Source organism: Canis lupus, chromosome 30 (assembly GCF_003254725.2).
Source record: "Canis lupus dingo isolate Sandy chromosome 30, ASM325472v2, whole genome shotgun sequence".
Lineage (NCBI taxonomy): Eukaryota > Metazoa > Chordata > Mammalia > Carnivora > Canidae > Canis > Canis lupus.
Window position 1 is genome coordinate 3546719 of NC_064272.1, and position 7165 is coordinate 3553883.

The window sequence follows — 7165 nt, forward strand, 5'->3', positions numbered from 1 at the left end:
CTATATAAAGTTTTATACATCTTAATGCTGGTGAGGATATGGGAAAATACACACTTTCATACATTGTTTTAGTATGAGTCTAAATTGGTATAATTTCTACAGTGGGCATTTGATAATTAGTTATAAATTTAAAATACACATATCTTTTGGTCCTGAAATTCCACTTCTAAAAATGTGTTCTACAAATATATTTACACACAAATGAAACTATATGTACAAGATTTGTTGTAATATTTATTTATTTTTTTAAAGATTTTATTTTAAAATAAATAACTAGCCTGCTGCTATGTGAAGACATAGCAAGAGGGCAGCTGTCCCCTAGTCGGGAAGCAGGCTCTTACCACACAATGGATCTGCTGGTGCTTTGATTGTAGACTTTCCAGCCTCCAGAACTGTGAGAAATAAATGTTTGTTGTTGAAGCCATCTAGCTTATGGTATCTTTATTATAGCAGACTGAATGGATTAACTGACTGAGATAATGACCCTATAATAAAAGATATCAAGCTGAAATTTTAACTTCCTATTGGCCCAGTAGAAGGGGGTTGAATACAGTTTGGTGTGACAGTTAATTTGACTATTAAAATATTAAAATAAACACAGATATAGATGAGGGTCGGTTTAGGAGAAAATGTACTTGAATTCATGAAAAAGATTATTCTATAAAGTATTTACCATATGACTCCTTTAAATAGCTTTCAGTAGGATTCATTTTGCAGATGTTTTCAGAAGTACTTCATTGTGTAAAGAGAATTACACCTGAACATTTTTATTAATACCAGTTTAATACTGCCAAAGTAATATAACAAGATTTTCATGTAGAACAATTTTCATTCTTTGACATTCTATTCTCCTTTGAGTTACGTAGGTTATGTATCTATTTAACAGTGAATTCACACTTACATTCGAATAGAATTTAAAATGGAATGAACAGAAATACTCTTAATGCAGTAGCCATAAAAAGGCAGTTGTATGTATTACTCACAGATATTGCATAGTTACCATGATAATCTAACGACTATATGCTTCCTCTGAGGTTTTAAAGAACAGCATGAACAGTCATCTTTCTGGTTAAGTATAGTCATGTACTGTAGGCAAGGGGATATTTGGGTGGTTCTTCAGATCCCATTCTGCCATGTGATTAGTAGCAACAGTTGTAACAAGAATATGAAAGCTACACCTTCTTTAAAACTTGATATGTAATTTGGAATTTTTATAAAGACGGGTACCAAATATGTTTCGTCGATTAAAATAATTTTTTTACGAGGTAGATATTGGACAACACTAAACGTTAGTGAAAGCAATGTGCCATCGGAAGCAGATCCATTAATTGCTGATTTTTCATGCTAGTTTTTTTTTTTAATCTAGACTTCTGCACTACTGTCTCAAGAAATTACAGACATGTTTATGTTTTTTAGAACTATATTGTATCAAGCCATGAACTATCTAGTATCTATAACTAAAAATTCAGTTAATGGGAGAACTAATTTGTAAATGATCTTAGTTGTGTGATATTTAAGGTAGCTACCTGTAGAAACATTCAGTTGAACTAAATCAAAGAGCCATTTTTCTTAGGGATGGGGTAACTCATCCTCAAGGAAACTATAGTTTTTGAGTGATGACAGTCTCACAGAGATTTATTTTTACAAACACATAAATACATGGCCCATCTCTCCTCCAACTCCATGACTCTTACCTCACACTTGACAAGTACATTTGTTTATACCATAGCAGAAGGCTGGATTAAGTGTTTTGACAGTAGACATAAATTTGCACTTAATGCTGCAAGTTAGCAAAGGCTGCCAGAGTTCTAGACTTGAGAAAATATTAAGTCTAAGTAATCTTACAAGGTATATATTTACTCTAACTTGGACTCTCTAATGACAGATTTCTTCTTTTTGGGAGAATTAGACAACCTTTCCCAAAGAAATGGAATCCTAGTAAATGTCAAGAGCCTAGCTAGAATGATAAATTTAAGTTTCATTGAATGACATCACCATCAGCACATTATGACAGTGGAGGCATCTTATTACATTACTGCCACATCCAAGCCATGCATTAGATGTGTCTACTTTGGGACACAGTCCATCATGTTAGAATAGATCACATTTCTGGTGTCCTGTACATGAAAATGATTTATAGGGTCAAGCACTTCAAAAGGATGTGCCTGATCATTGGTGCAACATAGATGAGGCCCAAACTAACATGTTCAAGTACAGCAAATGCTCTTGTTGCTGTGCTGTAATTTCTGATGTGTCCCCTCAGTTATAAAAAAATAGAGGAGCAATATTTTTGAGACAGTATGTGTCATAAATTAGGTGGTGACCGTTTGTTCCCACAAAAGTAATATTTTTCCATCTGCTGGCTAATACTTATGAATACAAACAGCAGGTTTCCCAAATGCCTACTTAAAAGTTTCAGTACGGTATTTGTTGTATCATTTTACTTCACCTATAGAGATTGCTATTTGAATCTGCCTGTTGTAGCAAAAAAAAAAAAAAAAAAGGCAAATCTGGAATTATCCTATCAGTTTGTCTGGTGTGTGTGTGTGTGTAAGAGAGAGAGAGATAGAAAGATTCTTTCTTCTTCTTTTTATTGTCCTTTTATTTTTTCCTTTGGCGTTGTTTCTTGACCTAGAAGACATGACTGTGCCCTTGTTCTCTGGTCCAGCTTAGGCATCCAGTTTTTAGCCATGTACATGTCTTCTGCTGGCTATTGGTCTTATACTGGGGTTTGTGTATGTTCCCTTTTCTCCTACCAGCACACCATGTGGACCTCCTTGATTCCCCAAGCATGGTGGGTTCTGTCTCTAGGGTAAAACATATACTCACAGAAGTCACTGTAATTCACCCCTGGCTGGCAAAAAGTAGCACTTACTTACCTTTATATACATAGACTTTTGAGGGCTAAATGCAATTTACATTTAGAAAATTCATCATCATACTTTTTGCAAAAGTAGGAAATAATCTTCTCAGGCATCCCCATGATTGAGGGAATGGTCTTGGGAGGAGACTAAAGACTTGCTCTCTTGACAGCCTTTCTGCTTTTTGGCAAACTTTTTCTTATGAGAACTGGAGGATGAAGGCTGAAGGGCGGGGATGGACAAGCCCTTAAGTGATGTGAATTGACTGACTTCTTACTTTTTTAGGCATTTTCTTACCCTCACCCAATAAGGGATGCAATAAGATGCATGTTTGACCTCATTTTTACTAATAAGGAAACTGAGGCTCATAGAAGTTTATGTGCCACTTTAAAGTCGTGGTTATTAAGTGACAGCTCAGGAGGTCTAATCTGGGTCTGAGTTTGTATCCACATAGCCTTGCTATTACATTAAAGCTGGCTTTGAGGATACAGAATGAGAACAAAAATAAAACACGCAATGGTAACAACAAATCTTATTGAAGGATACTAAAAAGAACCCTGGATATGAACAACTTAGCAGAATTATGAAGAAATATACTTTTTTTGAGACTCCCCCAAGGGTGCACCTGTCCAAAGGATTATTTGATATTACACTTAATTCACTGTCTGAAAAAGCCCATTTTGAAATTTTCCTTCAAATTTATAGTTTTAAAGAAGCTTTCAAGATAACAGGCTATTCTTCAAATAATTCTTTCTTGCATTGAGTTTTTGGCAAGGAGCTCCATTTGGTCAAAGGACTAGCTAGCAGTTTTAGCAGAGTTTCTGAACATCTTGACTATTTTGTTAAACCTGGCCTCACACCTATCTGGGGAGGTTATTCTGGCAAACTCTTACAATAGCCCTATTCCATTAGACACTCTCTGAGCTCAGCATGTAAAGAAACACTCTGGGGTTGAACTGTCTGATTTTGGTTCATGTGAGACTCAATAAAGTTGATTTTCCTACTCATAACAAGATTGTATTTTCAGAAAAAAAAATGCTCAGAGCTAGGCTAATTTGGTAGCTTTATTTCTAAAATATTTTAAGAAGATAGTAAAGCTGAGCCTTTCCCTCTCCCCTTTGTACCATCAGCTGTATTTGAAGTAGATTTTAATGTTGTTTTTACCAAGAGTCCACCTTCAGACAGCAGCTTTCATCACCAGGCTGGAGCCCTCGTTCAGCATTTTTAGAGCAGTCAGGGGTGAGGCCTTCCCACTCCCAGAGCCCCATTAATAAATGGAGAGCTGGCTCTGCAGCCACTGGCCACAGCTCCCAGCACAGCCACCCATCACAGCACAGTAGTAAATCAGCCCTGCGTGTTTTCCTAATTTTAGGTTTGGTCTGACTTAATCCATCTAATAGGAAAAACATCTGGTCTAGTTTTACTTTTAATCTGTTCTTTACATCAGGAACCTTATCGCCCAGGGACCAGGTAGTAACAAGAGGTCGGTTCTTGTACCTGGGCATGGCTCTGCATGGTCCGTGCCTAATAAGGGCCTGCTTTCCATTTATGCTTTCCAGTCCTTTATAGGCCTTCATTAACAATAAAGCATTGACATCACAATCAGTTTGGGATTGTAAATTCCCCGATTAGTGAAAAGCCTGTGTTGTGACACATTTTGGGTCAAGGGGAGCTGGGTATATAAACTGGGCTGGGGTTGCTGGTTAAAGTAATTTTTAAGTGATAAATTTGCAAAGATCTGAGTATTTAACAGCCTTTCCACTGAAGATAAATATTCTAAAATATTGCATTTGAGTTGAATTTTATTTTTATATCGTTGTATTAAGGCATACAAAATATTATTTTTAAAAATGTATGGAAGTGTCTTTGAGGAAGCAATAAAATACTGTCATATGGAGTCAAGTTTAGTTTCTGTTTATATTAGGCATGCAAGATAGCAGAGTGTATTTAACTCTTTTGAAAGAACCGTAAAATGACTCCATTTTAATGTTTTTGACTAGAGTTAGAAGTGGTTCTGGGTTTTAGAAATCATTTAAATGAAAAGGGACCAGGGGTCATTTGGTTTCCCAAAGAGCATTTTCCACTTTACTTCAGAAATGGTATTCATTTCTGATTCTTCTTCTAGTTTCAGCTCTCCTTCCTGAGGCCCTACCTTCCAGAGCTCTCTCTCCCTCTCTTGTTTTTGAGAGAACTTTCCATATAGTATGAAGATGGATTTTTCTGATTGAGCTGAGATCAATCGTTGCAAAGATGCCTAGCTCTCTACTTGGCTTTCTACTCCTCAGAATTGGTTTTAGAAAATCACGGACAACATGAGGTAACAGCAGACTCTCTAGGAATTAACTTCAAATAGCCCCAGGCCTAAAAGCTCTTCCCAAATCTACAGTATGTTAGGGGACTTTCACTCCCCAAAGTAATGTAGCTGTTTATGCACTCCTGCCTCTGAGTTCCTTTTAACTGGGGCCTGAGGAGGAGTGCATAAGCAACATTACTTCAGCAAGCAGGAATTAATTATTGAAATCAATTATTGCGTCTTTCCGATGGCTGCAGTCAAGTCCTCAGTGAGTTGACATAAAAAATACTTGTCTCAATGGCTGTCTCTGTGAAAAGAGATTGAAATAAATCAACAAGAAAAGGGAATGACTTTCGACTTGGTTTTGTTCCATCTCTTAGGATTTCTCAAAAACTTTACTAGTTGGGAGTTCAAAACAGAAAAGATTTTAACTCTTTTTTCCCCCTACAAATGGAGAGTTCTGTTTTCTGCATAGTAAAAGGATTTCTCTCATGATGAACAGAGTTGTTTTGCATTTCTTCTTCTTCTTTTTTAAAGATTTAATTTATTTATTTGAGAGAGAGAAAACACAAGCAGGGGAGGGGCAGAAGGAGACCAAGAAGCAGACTCCCTGAGGAGCAGGGAGCCTGGGCTCAATCCCAGGACCCTGAGATTATGATCTGAGCCAACGGACCCAGGTGCCTCTGGTTTACATTTCTGACAGGGGTAACTATTGAAACTGATTCGAAAGTGGTACCAGCCTTGTCAGTGTTGGTGTTGTCTGAAGGTTAAACCAGTATCTCTTACTGCTTGTGTTATTTGCCCCCTAATCTTTACCAGGAATGTTCTCTCCTATTTCTTTTTGTTTCTTTTGGAAACATTGAGAATTTACTTGGCAGGCGCTCTGTAATGTGCAAGATAGTTTACCATTAACAGACTTTTAATATATAGGAATAATATGGGTGAACATTTAAAGGGAATATTTCACAATGCTCTCAGGAAACAGAGGGTCACCTTATGTTAAGAAAAGTTCATTATAAACACAGTTCTATGAATTTCCAGTTGGGCCATTAACTTTTTTTTTTTTTTTAAATCATGGAGTTAACTTGTCATCTATAAGAAAGTGATTGACTTGCAATAGCTTTTCTAATTGGAGATGTATGATCCTTAGCAAATAAATGAAGAATGAGTCCAGGATTGGAATATACCTGTATTCCCTAGTACAAATTTACCACTAAATAGGAGGCAAAACTTGAATTCGCCAACAAGCGTGAAGCCTACTGAATTTGAAACTACAAAAAAAGGGAGTGCTTTGAGGCAAACATTAAGAGAAAGTGAGAGATTTCCCCTTAGAATAGAAAGCATCCCCTGGACCAGGAAGAGGAGGAGAGATACAGAACAGTAACGAGAGTAGAGAGGCCCGGAAACTCCTGTGAAAGGGGTTCAGCAGACTGGACAGTTAGTACGACTTCAGGAAGGGGGATCGTTGAAATAAGCACCTCAGTAGCCTCACAGAGATGCCCAGGCAGTGCCCTGCAGGAAGACCCACTGGTCCAGGTAGCCTTATGGACAGGATCCGGGATAGGCCAAGTGCAAACTGTGTGACTGCCAGCCATCACCTTCCCTACATCCCTACTCACATGTCTTCAAAATACCCTGGCCCTATGTAAATTTCCTGGGACTTAACCAACTTTGTATAAGAGGACTGGGCACCCCCTATCTCAATAGTGAAATTAAATTTTGGGGATCCCTGGGTGGTTCAGCGGTTTAGCACCTGTTCTTGGCCCAGGGCGTGATCCTGGAGTCCTGGGATGGAGTCCCACATCGGGCTCCCTGAATGGAGCCTGCTTCTCCCTCTGCCTGTGCCTTTGCCAATCTCTCTCTCTTTCTCTCTCTCTCTCTCTCTTTCTTCATGAATGAATAAATAAATAAAATCTTTAAAAAAAAGAAATTAAATTTTCTGCTAACTCAACAGAATCAAGGGATAGGGCTCGAAAGAGAGAGGAGGTTGGCTTATAGAAATATGAGATAA

General features: G+C 37.7%; 1 long non-coding RNA gene across 1 annotated transcript; it reads right to left on the reverse strand.

The window, feature by feature from the left end:
* Window positions 1-221: 221 nt before the first annotated feature.
* Window positions 222-1948, reverse strand: LOC118352952 (uncharacterized). The gene is made up of 2 exons (XR_004810960.2): window positions 1695-1948; window positions 222-392 (listed from the first exon to the last, which is right to left on the reverse strand). It is a non-coding gene; the product is annotated as an uncharacterized LOC118352952 (long non-coding RNA).
* Between the last annotated feature and the right edge of the window lie 5217 nt (window positions 1949-7165).